Below are 17,496 nucleotides of genomic sequence, written 5' to 3'. Positions count from 1 at the left end.
ATTCATGGGTTAACTTACGCACTATACTTAGAATTCCAAGGGACACACATTTGGTGTCTTTTGATCACACTGAAAACATAGGGTTAATATCAAAGATTACGGTGCAAAGTTTGCATCACTCTGGAAACATAGGGTTAATCCCGTAAGATCACAGTGCAATGTTTGCACCACTCTGGGAACATAAGATTAGTATCAAAAGATCACAGTACAATGTTTCTAACATTCTGAGAACATAGGGTTAATATCAAAAGATCACAGTGCAATGTTTGTAACACTCTGGGAACACAGGGTTAATATCAATAACACAAGCAATCAGTTGTATCACTGTTACATCACAGCATAAGTTGAGCGTAGAAATGAAACTTTCAGGCCATTCACAGAATGTTCCGTATCACCTGCGCCAATTATGCAAATATCATAATGGCCCTCATTCTAACCCTGGCGGTGTAACACCGCCAGGGCAGAGGGCAGAGGAAGCACCGCCAACAGGCTGGCGGTGCTTCCAGGGCCATTCTGACCGCGGCGGTAACGCCGCGGTCAGAAAAGGGGAACCGGCGGTTTCCCGCCGGTTTTCCCCTGGCCCAGGGAATCCCCATGGCGGCGCTGCAAGCAGCGCCGCCATGGGGATTCCGACCCCCTTACCGCCAGCCTGTTCCTGGCGGTTTTCACCGCCAGGAATAGGCTGGCGGTAACAGGTGTCGTGGGGCCCCTGGGGGCCCCTAACAGGGCCCCACCATGATTTTCACTGTCTGCTGAGCAGACAGTGAAAATCGCGACGGGTGCCACTGCACCCGTCGCACCCCTGCAACTCCGCCGGCTCCGTTCGGAGCCGGCATCCTCGTTGCAGGGGCATTTCCGCTGGGCCGGCGGGCGCTCTTTTGGAGAGCGCCCGCCGGCCCAGCGGAAATGTAAGAATGGCCGCCGCGGTCTTTTGACCGCGGTGCGGTCATTTGTCAGCGGGACTTTGGCGGGCGGCCTCGGCCGCCCGCCAAAGTCTGAATCAGGCCCAATAAACTTAGCGAAAACAAACATATTCACAATACACCATTTTTATGATAATTGCACAAAATAATTTCCTTTATGTGACATATAGAAAGCAACAACAATAAGCGTTATTACGCGACTAGCGCCGAGCATCCCAGTGACCTTAAACGCCAATGATTTGCCTTCTTAGGCACATTGCCCTCCGAAACATCCGACTTTCGAATATCAAGTCAGCAAGCAGTAACTTTTCGCAAATAAATGCTTTTGAGCACACGCAACACATTACCACTTTCTTAGTAGTCAATTCTCTTGATATCTTCAACTCCCCAGAAGCGGCATCCAGGATACAGGACTGAATCTGAAGATCAAACGTGGAGAAGCAGAGCCTTCTTCTCTGCAGCCGATGACCTTTGCAGCAAGCAATTCACTCAGGCCGTGTGTGGTTTAAATACCTACTGCATCCAGCCACAGTCATAGAGAGCCACACCCAGTCTGAGTCATAGGGATGCTGGAGGCTTGAGCAACACGTGTCCTAAACAAGCATTGGTTCCTACAAGCAACAGTATCTGTAAAACATTATTTTGCACTTGCAATAAACATGGCTCCCTGCAAGAGCAGATGATCAGTTTAAAAATGTCTTTACTGGAGCACATCCAGGTTTACAGGCCCAACAGTTTTCCCTTCTCCCAGCTCATCGTCATGCCTGTTCCCCCTGGTACCCATGTTTTCCTTTTTTTCAGGGGAGTGTCTGGTCCTGCCACAGTCAGCCATTTAACTTCCACACTGTAGGAGGACTTTACCATCATTGTAGTGAACAGTGAAAATGAGGAAAGCAAGTAACTTTTGCCCCCAAGCAGAGACATGGCTCATATACCCCATCTGTCTTGGCAGAATGACTATCGTAATTTATAGTGGTCTTTGTTTATGAACTTTGAGTTTTGAGGCAAAATAGAGCATTCTTTTGTATGGACGGAGTTTTGTTGATTTATTTTTAATTAGTCCCCTTTGGATATAGACTTTTCACATGAAACTTCCTGTGTGTTTTTCTTATTTGCCCGGCCACCTTCAAGTGTGTATTTGCCCACTGAAGAAGGACTTCATTTTATTTAATTTTGCCTACTTCCAAGGACAGATTATAATTTTCCCAAAATATACTTTTTAAACGTCCTCTTGTGGATAATACCTAAAACAAACGTAAAATTTAAAACACTAATGTTTTTCTTGATTTTTAAAATATTTGCAGATTAATGCATTGTATGTCAGGCAAAAGAAATGTTTAGTTAATTAGGAGATGCTTTCAAAATCATAATGATATTTTTAAATGGAAAACATTTACACACGCACATACAGAACATAAAACCACTTTTTATGTAGCAATTTCAACATTAAACTTTAAAAAAGGATGAAAGGTAGACAGGTATTTTATAAACAAGGTTTACATAATTTTATTTTCTCAGCTAGAGTTTTAGGGATAAAGCTGAGAAATTTCACAAAATAAAATATTTTTTGGCGGTTAATCCTACTACTCTGTTTACGCAATACGTGTGGTGAAATTGTTTGAGGGTGTGTTGTCCTGCGGGTGGTTGTGTCGGTGGTGGTTGAGTAAATGGTGAGAAGGTGGAGATAGTCAAGGCGGAGGTGATGCAGGTAATATGGGAGAGTTGTGAGGTGGGCAGGTGGTGGGTCCCTCCTAGGTTTGGGTGCCTCTATAGAATTTATGTTTTTACCAATTATGGATCACTGTTCTTGCATCCCCGGGTTCGCACCCTCTATCCTCCATCTGGCCCCACTCTATGGATGTGAGCACAGTGATGCAGGCATCTGAGTAGTAACCTATTTAACTCAAAACCTCTTCTCCCTTCCCGCCATTCCACTTTTCCTGAACATAAGCCAAAAAAGGGCATACCACCCAAATTATGAAAGATCTCTTGCCCACCCACCCTGTGACAGTTAAATGTGAGAACTTGTACAACAATACAACTGTCAGTACTATTAGTCTTCTGAGTGTAGACACCTAGGCCCTCATTCTGACCCTGGCGGTCAGTGTTAAAGCGGCGGCCAACCCGCCAACAGCTGGCGGCCGAAAAATATGAATTCTGACCCTGGCGGGAACCGCCAACACAGGCTTTAACACTCCGACCGCCACGGCGGTACAAACAAACAGCGCGGCGGTCACCGCCAACAGGCAGGCGGCAGACAATGTACCGCCCACCCTATCACGACCCACCAATCCGCCACCTTTTCCCGCCGATAAAAACACTCCCAATCTCCAATGGAAAACGCTTACCTCAACACACTCCACGCGGAATCGGAACAGCATGGAACCCGAACTCCACATCCTCCCAGCCATTGCCTTCCTGCTCTTCTCCCAGGATCACGAACCTCGCCGCAGACGACAACGGTGAGTACTGCACCTACGACACAGGGGAGGGGGGAGGAAGAAAGGTTACGGGCATACACATACGCCACACACCCAACCCCACCCTCACCCCCATCGAAATACCTACACACCTATGCAGATCAAAAAGTCAGAGTGACACCCCCAAACCCCCCCCCCCAAAAACAAAGACAAAAGCCAATGAATGTAAAAGTAGAACCATATTATTGCAACAATAAAGTATAGCCACCTTAGCAATATATGAAGAATGAATACACATCTAGAACTCTATCCATACAAGCAGCAAAAGTCCGGCCCAGTCAATCAAAGTCCAAGGGTCCGTGGGCCAATGTGCAGCAACACATGGGCAAAGCCCACACACGAGATCCAGTCCATTGGAGAGAACACTGCTGGGGCATCACTAAATTAAAAAGACAGGCACCTCAGGGGGAAGGGAAGGGGGGCACCTCAGCCACATGAGTCCTTGACGCCAGATCCACGAAGGGCCTCCATGCCCACTGTGCCATCCTGGGGAGTGCAAAGTCACAGTCTCACAAGTCTCTACAGTGGGTGGATTGCCCACTGTGCCATCCTGGGGAGTGCAAAGCCACAGTCTCACAAGTCTCTACGGTGGGTGGATTGCCCACTGTGCCATCCTGGGGAGTGCAAAGCCACAGTCCATCAGGTGGATTACAGAGACCACTGGTCATGGAGGAGGCATGGTGGGCAGAGTGCATTGTGAAGGCCTGCCCGACACAGAACCGGGACTGCCAATGGGCCAGCGGTGCTTGAGATGAAGGGCCCAGCGGAGCGGTGCTTGAGATGAAGGGCCCAGCGGAACGGTGCTTGAGATGAAGGGCCCAGCGGAGCGGTGCTTGAGATGAAGGGCCCAGCAGAGCGGTGCTTGAGATGAAGGGCCCAGCGGAGCGGTGCTTGAGATGAAGAGCCCAGCGGAGCGGTGGTTGAGATGAAGGGCCCAGCGGAGCGGTGCTTGACAGGAAGGGCCCAGCGGAGCGGTGCTTGACAGGAAGGGCCAAGCGGAGCGGTGCTTGAGATGAAGGGCCCAGCGGAGCGGTGCTTGACAGGAAGGGCCCAGCGGAGCGGTGCTTGAGATGAAGGGCCCAGCGGAGCGGTGCTTGACAGGAAGGGCCCAGCGGAGCGGTGCTTGAGATGAAGGGCCCAGCGGAGCGGTGCTTGAGATGAAGGGCCCAGCGGAGCAGTGCTTGAGATGAAGGGCCCAGCGGAGCGGTGCTTGAGATGAAGGGCCCAGCGGAGCGGTGCTTGACAGGAAGGGCCCTGTTCAGCAGTGCTTCTCACGGTGGGCCCTGTTCAGCGGTTCTGGTCACGGCGGGGCCCCGTTCAGCGGTGCTTCTCACGGCGGGCCCTGTTCAGCGGTTCTGGTCACGGCGGGGCCCCATTCAGCGGTGCTCCTCACGGCGGGGCCTTGTTCAGCGGTGCTTCTCACGGCGGGGCCCTGTTCAGCGGTTCTGGTCACGGCGGGGCCCTGTTCAGCGGTGCTTTTCACGGCGGGGCCCTGTTCGGCGGTGGTCCTCACGGCGGGGCCCTGCTCAGCGGTTCTGGTCACGGCGGGGCCCTGTTCAGCTGTTCTGGTCACGGCGGGGCCCTGTTCAGCGGTGCTCCTCACAGCGGGGCCCTGTTCAGCGGTGCCTGTCTTGTGTTTCCAGTGAACCACACCTGGCCAATACTTGCCGCTCACTTTGCATCGGACCTTTCCGTTGCGGGGCCCTCCTGTGATGGAGTCCTGGGGCCCTGGCTCTCCTTCGATACCCCCGGAATGGGGCTGGTGGGGCCCTCATGGCCAGGTCGGCTGCTCCCTGCCTTTTGCTCCTTGCAGCCCTTGCCCTCCTTGGCAGACTGTCCGTGGCCCTTGGCTCCCTTAGCCGATGTGGCAGGTGACGGTGCAAGGCTACCCTCCTTGGGGGCAGGCGTATCAGGCCTGTCGCGCCTGCCCTTCAGTTTTTTGGTCCTCTTCCCAGGGGGGGGGGGGATACCTGTGCCTTTGCTGCTGGACGATGTCCCAGCCCAAGGAAAGGGCAGACTCCAAAAACCAGGCACGACGTTCTTTGGAGTTGCTGGGCTGGTGGTGGCTGAGGTGTTTGTGGAACTCTTACGGGATGGAGGGGGTGGGTCAGGTGAGGAAAAGAGGTCCACTTTAGAGAGGAAAATTTTCTTTGGAGCCATGGGAAGGGTGGCTGGAGTGGGTATGGGAGTGGAGGAAGAGGATGTGGTTGTAGGAGAGTCAAGTGTGCTGTCTTTGGGTGCAGGTGCTTGGGCAGGAGGCTGACGTGAGGTGGATGGCTGTTGTTTGGGTGCCTGCCTGCGTTTGTGTGGTTGGGAAGCGGGGTTGACAGACACACTAGGAGAGGACACAGGGGACGTGTACATGGCAGTGGGGGGGGTGACTGCACGTGTGCAGACTGGTGTGGAGGGTGTGCTGGTGATGGGTGCAATGGCTGATGGTGGTGTGCTTGCAGGTGTGTGCGGAGACGTCACAGGGAGGGAGGAGGGAGACGAGGAGGTGGGGGACACAGAGGAGGTAGTGGCTGTTGGCATGTCTGCATCTGGATGTTGCTTGGGTGAATGCTTGTGTGTCCTGTGGTGCTTATGTCTGGATGACCTGCCCTTGGGTGTTGAGGTGTGTGCAGGCTGGTCTGTAGGTGTGGATGGGATAGGCAGAGGAACAGGGGAGTGGGACTGGGTGGAGGGAGTCAGAAGAGCGAGGCTGGAGACAGGGACAATCGCTGCCGTCAGTGCTGAGGCCAGAGCGTTGAACGATCGTTGATGGGCAGCCTGACCCGAATGAAGGCCCTCCAGGTATGCATTGCTTTGATGCACCTCCCTCTCCACACCCTGGATGGCATTCAAAAGGGTAGACTGCCCAACAATGATGGTCCTCAGGAGGTCAATGACCTCCTCACTGAGGGCAGCAGGGGTGACTGGGGCAGGGCCTGAGGTGCCAGGGGCGAAGGAGATGGCCAGCTTCCTGGCCTTGCGGGCACGGGCCGAAGGCCGAGGGGCTGCTGGGAGGGCGGAGCTGGTGCGCTGGGTGGCGGCTGTACCTGTTTCTGCAGTGGGCACGGATGTTGCCGCCACCGCAAGGGAGCTCCCTTCCGAGGACGTGTCGGTGTCGCTGCCGTCTTCACGGGTCCCCGTGGTGGAGCCCCCCTCGCCCTCCGTCTCACTGGTCATGTCGGAGTCCGTTGCATGGCCCTCCGGGGCCATGTGAGATGCAGCTCCCTCTTGCGCCAATGCCACTTCTCCTCCGCCTGATGATGCTAATGCACACATTCACAGAAATACAAAGAAAATGGGGGGGTGGTGGAAAACATAAAGACAAGTTGAGTGCATGCATTGGGGACACCGTTGGCGGAGAGGACAGACACAGAAGCCCCCTTCACTACGCTGCACACTTGGGGTACACTACTCATTCAATGGGACATGCCCTACAAGCCTATGGGTGACAACTGCCCACACAGTATACACTGGTCCATGAATCGCGTTACTAGGCACCCTACAGAGGTGGGGGGCGGGGGCACAGGACCATACTTCACGGACGGGCCTATCCTACAGAAATCGCCTTGGCCTAGGGATACCCACAGTCCTCCTCCCCCACCCAGGCACCTCCACTGCACGCAAAATAGCTGAATGTGCTGGTACTCACCCCCTTGTGTCTGCTGTGATGTCCTCAAGCGCCCATCTAAATCGGGGTAGGCCACCGCCAGGATCCGGGACATCAGGGGGGTCAAGGTACGACTGGCACCCCTCCTAGGTTGGGAGGCCATCCCCAGCAGAGCCTCCGCGGTCTTCCTGCTCCCGCGGCGGATGTCCTCCCACCTCTTGCGACAGTGGGTGCCCCTTCTGGTGTGGACCCCCAGGGCCCGGACGTCCTTGGCGATGGCACGCCAAATGTCAATCTTCTGATGGGCGCTGACCTATGTGACATGTACAGGGGGAAAAGAGAAACATCATCACTTTTCTGCATGCTCGATGTGAGTGGCCCCCCCTCCCCAACCTTGCCATGTGGCACATGCTCTCATCTGTCGTGCCATGCATTCGTCATTCGCTGCCCTCCCCTCCATCGTACATCCTCCCCACTCAGCCCAGGCATTGGGCACTATGCATTGCCCCCCGTGTACTCACCTGTTGGTCTGGAGGCCCGTAGAGTAGCGCATACTGGGGGAGGACCCCGTCCACGAGCTTCTCCAACTCCTCGGAACTGAAGGCGGGGGCCCTTTCCCCAGTCGCAGCAGCCATTGTCACTTCCAGACCGAGGTCACAGCAGCACTTGCAGTATAAGTCCTCTCCTGTGGATGCTCAGGTCTCGTGTGATCAAGCAGAGAGAAAATGGCGGTTACGGCTGCGGCGGTGCGTGCCGCGGAGGCGCGTACCGCGACCGCCGGCGCTCACCGCCATTGGCTCCTGAAACCCATAGGGTTCAATGTTGTCCAATACGGCTTTGCGCCGCGGACTGCGACCGCCTACCGCCACGGTGTGCCACGCTTGCGCTATTACCTCACTTCACATTGTCACACTTCACAGGTCAGGCAGCCGCCATTTCAAGGGCACACATGGCTTCATTCCTACTGTGTCACACATGGCTAGGCCTTGCACCGACAATCATACTAGCCATTCAATCCCGAGAGTTACGTGTACTGGGCATGCTGTGGGCACTTACCTGTGGGTTGCTTGACTCTGTGCTCCATGTTGTCCTTCCTAGGCATCGTCCCCTGGGACTTGCGAGGAGACGGAGGAATCTTCCTGTGTACAGACCGCTGGTGGACCTGTCGACAATGGAAGAAAGACACGTCATACTCACCTACAGACTCAACCGTGCGACTATACAGGAACTGTGTGCCCAGCTGGAGCCAGACCTGATGTCACCCATCCGCCAACCCACAGGGATTCCACCTCTAGTGCAGGTGCTGTCAGTACTGCATTTTTTGGCAAGTGGATCATTTCAAACTACTGTGGCCATTTCATCTGGGATGTTTCAGCCTATGTTTTCAAAGGTGTTGTCCAGAGTGTTGTCTGCCCTGATGAAATACATGCGGAGCTACATCATTTTCCCTGAGGTGGGTGACTTGCCTACAGTGAAGGGTGATTTCTATGCCCTTGGACACATTCCCAATATCATTGGTGCCATTGATGGTACCCATGTGGCTTTGGTTCCCCCAAAAGACGATGAGCAGGTGTACAGGAACCGTAAAAATGATCATTCGATGAATGTCCAGGTGGTCTGTTTGGCTGACCAGTACATCTCCCATTTAAATGCCAAGTTCCCAGGGTCAGTGCATGACGCGTACATCATGCGAAATAGCAGCATCCCTTATGTGATGGAACAGCTACAGAGACACCGTGTGTGGCTAATTGGTGACTCTGGTTACCCAAACCTGCCTTGGCTGTTGACCCCAGTGAGGAATCCCAGGACCAGGGCAGAGGAACGGTACAATGAGGCCCATGGGCGGACTAGGAGGGTGATTGAGCGGACCTTCGGCCTCCTGAAGGCCAGGTTTAGGTGCCTGCATATGACTGGTGGATCCCTAATGTACTCACCAAGGAAGGTGTGTCATATCATCGTGGCCTGCTGCATGCTTCACAACCTGGCTTTGCGACGCCAGGTGCCTTTCCTGCAGGAGGATGGTCCAGATGGTGGTGTTGTGGCCGCTGTGGAGCCTGCGGAGAGTGAAGAGGAGGAAGACGAAGAGGACGACACAGACAACAGGGACAGAGTGATACTGCATTATTTCCAGTGACACACAGGTAATAATCTACTCCAGCATTGTATTATATCTGTAACTGTAGTGTCTCTCTACTGTCTGACCTTTCACCCCAATGTATGGTAACTTAGTTGTGTATATCACTTCCTATTTCAGTGATCTGATCCCCACGGAGTGCCCTCTGGTTTTTTTCCCCATGGACTACCGCTGTGTGACACTGGTATGTTGTCATCACAATGTAACTAGAAATGTTTTGTTGGTTATATCGAATACATTTGGTTTAAATAAATAGATAGCAGAATCCAGTTGGTTAATGTGCACTAATTGTGTTTATTGAAGTTTTAAGATAGGTGCATAGTTCAAACAGGGTGATGGTGGAGGCATGTCCTTGGCAGTGTCCAGACTGCCGTTCCTACAGGTCCATTGTCCATATGCCTGTGGAAGGTGGAGCAGGGGCAGTTCAAGGTTGGACAGGGTAAACAAGTGGGACAGTGGGATGACATCCGGGGGTTTCAGTGCATGGCGGGGGTCTTGACATCCTAGTCTGTCTTCTTCCTCGATCTCAGGCCTTTCTTGCGGGGTGGTTCTTGTTCTGCAGGGGGTGGGGTCCGGGAGGGCCATTGCTGTTGTATCGGGGCCTCCTGACCACTAGCGCCGGCGGAGGTGGTGGGCTGTTCTTCCTCCATGCTAGTGGCAGGGGCCCTTTGGGGGGCCACATGGTCCCGCAATGTGGTGACAATCTGGTTGAGTGCCACCACGATTGTACCCATTGCGGAACTGATGGTGTGCAGTTCTTCCCGGAACCCCATGTACTGGCCCTCCTGCATGGCCTGTATCTCCTGGAACCTGGCCAGGACCGTCGCCATCGTCTCTTGGGAGTGGTGGTACGCTCCCATGATGGTGGTGAGGGCCTCTTGGACAGTGGGTTCCCTTGGCCTGTCCTCCCTCTGTCGCACAGCAGCCCTCCCAGTTCGTCTTTGTTCCTGGGCCTCTGTCCCCTGGACGGTGTGCCCACTACCAGTGCCCCCAGGTCCCTGTTGTTGTTGGGGTTGTGGGTTACCCTGGGTGCCCTGTACTGGTAGACACACCGCTGCTTGACCTGTCCTGGAGACAGAAGCATGGGCCCGCTGGGTGGGTGCTGTGCTGGTGTTTCCTGAGGGGGGTAGGTCTGCTGTGGCCTGGGGCTGACTGAGGGTAACCGACTGTCCAGAGGTCCCCGATGGTCCGGGCTGGTCATCAGGTTCCAGGTCGACAGAGCTGCTGTCATCACTGGGGGCCTGTTCTGGGGGTGGGATGGACAAATCTGGACCCTCCTGGCCGGTGTGTTGGCGTTCGGGCCCTGCAGGGGTAGAAGAATATGGTTATTGATTTTGTGTGTGCCGTGGCATGCGATTTGTGGGTGCTCTTGTCCCCCAGTGCTGGCAGTCCCATGTGGGAGGAGTTGTGAGGGTGGTTTGTGGGGGGGGGGGGGGTATGTGCAGTGGTCATGCTTAGGTGCTGGGTGTCCATGGTTTGTGCTGGCATTCAGGGGATTGGGTTGGGTTGGGTGGGTTGTGCTGGTGAGACATTAACAGGGAGTATGTGTGCTGGGGGTTAGGGGTGAGGGTGGGGGTGTGGGTTGGCATGCTGGTGGTTGGGGGGGTGAAGTAGTCAAGATTAGACTTACCAGAGTCCATTCCTCCGCCTACTCCAGCGAGGCCCTCAGGATGCAGGATGTTCAAGACCTCTTGCTCCCATGCTGTGAATTCGGTTGGAGTGGGTGGGGGTCCACCGCCAGTCTTCTGCACAGCGATGTTGTATCTTGACACCATCGCCCGCACCTTCCCCCGTAGGTCGTTCCAGCGCTTTCAGATGTCTTCCCGATTTATGGGATGCTGTCCCACAGCGTTGACCCTGTCGACGATCCTTTGCCATAGCTCCGCCTTCCTGGCTATTGTGGTGTGCTGCACCTGTGTGCCGAAGAGCTGGGGCTCTACCCTGATTATTTCCTCCACCATGACCCTGAGTTCTTGGTCCGTGAACCTGGGGTGTCTTTGGGGTGCCATGGGGTGGTATGGATGAGGTGTGGGGTGGTGTTTGTGGTGATGAGTGTAGTGGTGTGTGGTGTTTTTTGCATAGATGTGGTGTGGGTGATGATGTTGGGTTCCTGTGTGTGTTGTGGTTTGCGTTCCCTGTGCTCTCTCTCTGTGTATTGCGCCTTGTCTCTGAATTTCGCTTTGTGGCGGTTTGTGTGTGATGTGGGTGTGTGTTTTATATGGTGATGGGTGTGTGGGAGTGGTATTTGTATGTGTATCAGGTGTGTGTATTTGGAATTGTCCAATGTGGCTGTGTTTTGTAAAGGTGTGGGTATTTTGAGCGCGGCGGTGTGTACCGCCAATGGAATACCGCAGTTGAAAGACTGCCGCGTGGATTCGTGGGTCGTAATGGCATGGGCGTGTTTGTGTTGGCGTGACGGTGGAGGTTTGGTCATCTCCAGTTTATCGCTGACCGCTGATGAGGCGGGCTTCAGTGGATGTCGGGTTTTTGGCGGTTTGGAAGTTGTGGGTCAGAATGACCGTGGCGGTTTACCACGGCCGCGGCGGGATTATGGCGGTCTTCTGACCGGCGGTAAGTGCCTTTTACCGCCAGGGTCAGAATGACCCCCCTAGTGTGTAGACCTACATAGCCAGAAAGGTCATTCCTCCCCACCAGTCTTTGCAGGGAAAGGAAAAGCCCCCTCTCTCACTGCAGTTAAAAGTTCCAACTAGCAAAAACAAAGGTCTTACAGTATTTTATGGGAGAAGATCCAGCCCGACTGCCAGAATGCAGCATCTTTGTACCACGTGATGGCCAATGACCATCAGTTCCTACCTCCATCAGACAGATTCTTCTAGCCTCCTGGACTCAAAGATACTGCCTCAGCCCAGCGTGCATGCTGTCATCGGTGTCACCTCAGGGCCTTGTAGATGGAACAGTTCTGCGTTATCATCTGCTGAGTGCAGCTCATTTTGGGCACTGTCTAGGCTGCAACACAATGCTGGACTCCTGAGAGCTCCTGCAGCTTGCCACCTCAGCAACAAGTTGTGCTCGTGCTGTCACTATCTGAAGCTTCATAGGTTTTCCCGGTATTCCATTCCTCCATCTTGCTGCCCTCTTTTGCGACCTGGATTCTGCCATGCCAGTCTTCTGTCTTCACCCTCGATGTCTGTTGGTGCATCTATCTTGCCAGCGGGGCCCTGTCAGTCCTTGATTTCACCATGCTTGCCACTGGCCCCCATTGCAGTGTTTCCATGCATGATTGCTACCTCAAAGGTGGGTTCAGCTCTAGTGTCTCTCCCAACATTATCACCTAGGCCCTATTTACTGCGTGTCTTCCAGGGGTCTCACCTCCTCCACCGGGTTCCTCTCCCGGTGAGGTGTCCGACTGTCCTGGGCCTTAAGCCCACCCCGACACACCAGTCCCCCACACACACTCTGCCTTGAAGTCTGTGCCTCATGTGGTATCTTTGGTGGAGGCCTGCAAGTGCAGACCCTTGTCTCAGGGGGCCTGGGGTAAGTGCAGAGAGGCAGCTCCACTCACTGTGGATTCCTCAGCTTCTCGACTGTCGGTGCTCACCCGGGACTGCAGCCGTGCTTCAAGCTGTGCTGTGCTAGTCTCAGGCCTCCGACATCGCATGGCACCTCAACTTCCATCCTAGGACTCTCTAACAACAACAAAGGAAAAAATAGAGGCGGGACCACCTCACTGTCCCCGCTGGGCCACCATTATAATGGAGGGCAGCTTTTGGGCAGTGTCTCTTCAATTCATCTTTCCTCCCTGGGCTGCCATCTTGGACTCATCCAGCCATACCTGGGCATTCCGTTCCTCGAGTCTTCAAGCGAGTTGTCCTCACCTCCTCGGGATCTCTCCTTGCCAACAACGAGCCCCCAGGGTCCTCCAGCAGGGGAGAGTTGTGTACTTCAGGATAAAGTGGCAATTGGGGTTGTACCACCAGAGTTCAAACAAACACGTCTCACACCATTGTGATCTTTTACAGATTGCCTCTGTAGAATCACATGAACATGTTAATCATGAAGAATGACATCGACATATTTTATTTATTTCCGCTATTACCTTCACGGCCAAGGCATATGGCCTTGTACTCTCTTACCTAACACACTGAGCTGTTGCTCGTGCAACTTTGCCTTGTCTTGGTAACATTTTGCAGTATTATCGAAGGCCGGGGTCTGCCAGACAGGCACCTTAGAGAGTCCTTGAAAGGGAGAAAGCTGTCTCATGGAAAGTAGCCACATTGAATCAATGTTACCCCACACTTTAGACTGTTATTGGAAAAACGCAATCCTCCCAGAGAACAGCTTTAGACCACACCAACCGACATCCTGCATGTGCAGCCTTCCACATGGCCAGCAGGTTGTCCATCAGGAAGTGGAATGCTACCTGGGCAGTTGTGGGGAGAGAATGATGAATGGGGGCTACCTGTTCCTCAACAGGAGTGGTCTCTCCCTAAGATGAATGAGAGAAGACCAGAGATGCACCTTGAAGGCAGGGGTATGTTGGACATATAGGGCCTGATGACAACTTTGGAGGAGGTGTTAATCCGTTCCAAATGTGACGGATATACTACCAGCCGTATTACGTGTTCCATAGGATATAATGAACTCGTAATACCGCTGGTGGTATATCCGTCACTTTTGGGAAGGATTAACACCTTCCTCCAAAGTTGTAATCAGGCCCATAGTGACACATGAATTGAGAGCTGAGCCTTGCATAAGCCGAACACGTAACCAGGGGTGCTGCGCTGATGGCTGGAGACAGGCATCCTCAAAACTGATTTTGGAGGAAGACTGCTGTCTGGCCATGAAGTGGCCTTCTTGGAGATGTTATGTTTGGGAGCAACAGTGACTTCCTCTTTGTCCAAGCTATCTTCCTTCTCAGCCAGCTCCAGTTCCTCATTCTCATCTTCTTCTCAAGCACTGTTTCTGGCTGAGATTCTCTCCCTGGATTGTCTGCTGTTCTCCACTAGAAACTGGTTCAACATCATAGTCTAGTGCAATGTCTCCAGTTCCTGCAAGAAGAAGATGTAAACATTTGAAGGACATCACACAAAGGTTTGTGTCTAAAGTTCAACACAGTACTTTAATTGACATTATTTAGAAAAATGTGATAAAGTTAGTACTTTTTGACTATAAAGAAACAAATGAAATAAGGGGGTGATCCATGCATATAATTATTATACCTCGACAATATCAACATGCCAGCTCAAGCTACAGGTATTTGATTTCTGTATTTCCTCATTTTAGCTATCTGCTGAACCTAAGTCTTTGTAGATGGTGTTGCCAAGGTATCTCAGCTGCTGTAGAAAGAAGAATTATGTTTAATGTTTATTGTCAATCCATAAAAGTGGTCATGACCAGAAATGCTTAAACATCAGAAATGAAATGATCAACAGTAATAAAAAATTTTAACATTTTATATAAATAAATAATTATGAAAAATACATAAGTGAAAAAACAAATGATGTGTTGCAGAAGATGAGATCAGAGGTTACTGGACTTACCTGACCAACTGAAGGTAGAGAGCCTAATTATTGCTGCCTGGATGTACCGTGTTGTCAGTGGTTTTTATTTTTGTAAGGTGGACATCTGGGCCTGTTGTATGACAGAAGCAAACAGGAAAGAGAGCCATACATAGATGAGTAAGTCAGCCTAAATCATACATGAAGATTATATTTTGATCGTTTAAATGTGAAAATACTTAAATACTAAAAAAATCAGTAAATAAACTTCTCAAATACTAAATCTGGGACCCACAAAGATTCCCCTCCTGCATGTTAAGACAAGTCATAACAGATAATCCTCCCCTTACAATGCTGAGTCCAAAGGCAATTTTACCAGCCAATATATAAGTTATTTAATAATTACATTGCATATTGACCATGTTGAAAATAGGGCTATGTGCTACAAAACAGAGACATCGACTCTGTCCGTAACAACTAAAGAGGTGAGACCTGAAACCAAAAGAACAGTCATTTAACTTATGAGTCTCTGCCATCGACATCCTCTGTGGTGCCAGTCTGACTTTTGGTGTACTGCTAGACGCAGCAACAGATATTGTGGCATGTAATGGGTGGTATAACAACGCAGGGCATTAAAAGTGAAAAAGAAATAGCATGAGGATATAATGGTTTAACAATATAAATGTCAAGGTCAGATTTGATTACGATTCTAAGTCATTAAACACATTGTAAAATATAGGCCCTCATTATGACTTCGGAAGTCTTTTCCTAAGACTACCGAAGCCAGGGGCGCCAGAAGATGGTCTTCTGACCTCCATATTACGAGTACTGAAGGAGTTCCACAACAATTTGGGCGGAAATCCTCCAGTAGTCGTGCTGGCGGTCGGAGGCGCAGAGGCGGTTCCACCGCCGGCCCCGCCCCACCAAAAGGACTCCACCAGCTGTGTTACGACCTGTAATGTGGCCTGGCAGTGTCCTGATGGCAGGGCGCTGACGGAGGTGAGAACGCTGAGTCCCGTCCCCTCAAGGAGGAACACCTCATCGGACGAGGTAAGTGTCCTCTGCAAGAGGAGGGGGGTGGAGTGTGTGAATGGATGTATTTGAGTGTGTGAATGCGTGACATGAATGGGGGAGGGAAGGGGAGTGTTTGTGTGTGCCTGCATATCTGTGTGTACATGTGGAGATGGCGATGCTTGTGTGGGTGATTGTGAATGCTGGGTCGGGCACGTGTGTGCATGCATGTAGACAGGGGTGGGGGTTGAGTGTGTATGTATGTTGAGGAAAGGAGGAGGTGGAGGGTTGGGGGGATGAAGTGTGTATGCGTGTCAATGGGGGTGAATGTAGTGAGTGCGTGTGTGAGTGGGAGTGTTGCATGTCTGCGTGCGCTTGAGTGTAAGGGTGTTGTGAGTGTGAGAGAGTGAGTGTCAGGGTGTGCATGTCTGTGGGTGCGTGTGGGTGCATGCATGTATGGGGGTAAGTACGGGGATCAGGGTGGGGAGAAAGTATGTGTCTGAGGGGAGTCACTACTGGGAAGGGAGTTTGGGGGTTACTGGGAGGTTCGGGGAGATGGGGTTGGGAAAGTTGTAAGTGAAGTGGGGTGGGGGGCTCTAGGGCAGATGGAGGGGGGTGGGGTAGTCGTCTACTGATGACAGGAATGCAAATTTCAGTTGCCAGTAGCATTTCTGCCAGAGATTTCGTGGTGGTGTTACCGCCATGAAATCCCTGGTAAATAGGGGACTCGTGATACTGCCAGCAGTATTGGGTGGACCGCCAGGTCAGAGATGCTTATCTCTGGCCCGCAGGTCTGACCGCCCTGGCGGTAAGCATGGTAAATTGGCAGTTTGGCACAAGCCAAACTGCCACACTCGTAATTTGGCGGTCCACATCGCTGTCCGTTAGCAGTGGGACCGCCACCATGAGTCGGGCAGTCTAAAGACTGCCACACTCATAATGAGGGCCATAGTGTCAGTGTTTAAAAAAACAAGTGAGAGAAATTGCCTATTTGGAGTTAGTGGGATTGTTAGCCTAAGGATATACCAGTGTGTGTAGTTTGGTTGCATTGCAAGATCTGCTCTTTGTGTTGCCCTACTGCACTTGCAATGACTCCTGCCCCAACTGAAGCAACTAATTTAGTTAAAAGTGTAACTGTATGAAAAGAGTAGAAATAAAAGAAATATAATTAAAACATCTAGGCATTTATAGTGTATTTGTTAGAGGTGTATATCTGCAATTTGTCCCACATAGTGTAGGTATGGGTGAAGAAGAGACCGGGGTGAGTAATTATAGGTTTAGTTTTGGTGTGCGAGAGAGAGGAGGAGAGACAGAGAGAGAGAGAGAGAGAGAGTAGGTTAGATTGTTACCCAACATCACATTTGTGTTGGAGAGAGGCAGCCCATCTAGCAGTTGGGAGTGCATTCTGGTGAGTATATCCTTCCCAGTGGGGATGAAACACAGGCACAGTCATTTTGCCCCTCCACGAAGAGTGTATGCCGTGGAATCCTGGATACTACTCCTTCACCCACCTCATCTCATCTTGACACTTTTTTTCAATATCCCTCACATTGTATTCCTCCTCCCTCAATGCATTGACTGACTGTCACCTTCTGCATAAAATTGTGTTCTGTGTTCTACTGAGGGTGTTGTCAAGGCAGGCTATTTAGCTATTTGCAATGTTCTACCAACATTTAGCTAGAAGGGTTGTCTCCTCCTTCAGAAGTGGGGGCTGCATTCTTTGTGGTGGCTACAGGATCTGATAGATAAAGAGGAAAAAAGCAGCACCTATGGTGTGGGAAATATTTATTTTGTTGGAAGAGAACAGGTGTAGGGTGTGTATGACTTGGTCCTGGTGTACATAATTATCCTATTCCCTTTCCATGTGGTGGTCTCTGCCATGGGTGAGCAC

Source organism: Pleurodeles waltl, chromosome 2_2, assembly GCF_031143425.1.
Source record: "Pleurodeles waltl isolate 20211129_DDA chromosome 2_2, aPleWal1.hap1.20221129, whole genome shotgun sequence".
Classification (NCBI taxonomy): domain Eukaryota; kingdom Metazoa; phylum Chordata; class Amphibia; order Caudata; family Salamandridae; genus Pleurodeles; species Pleurodeles waltl.
This window is presented reverse-complemented; position numbering follows the sequence as displayed.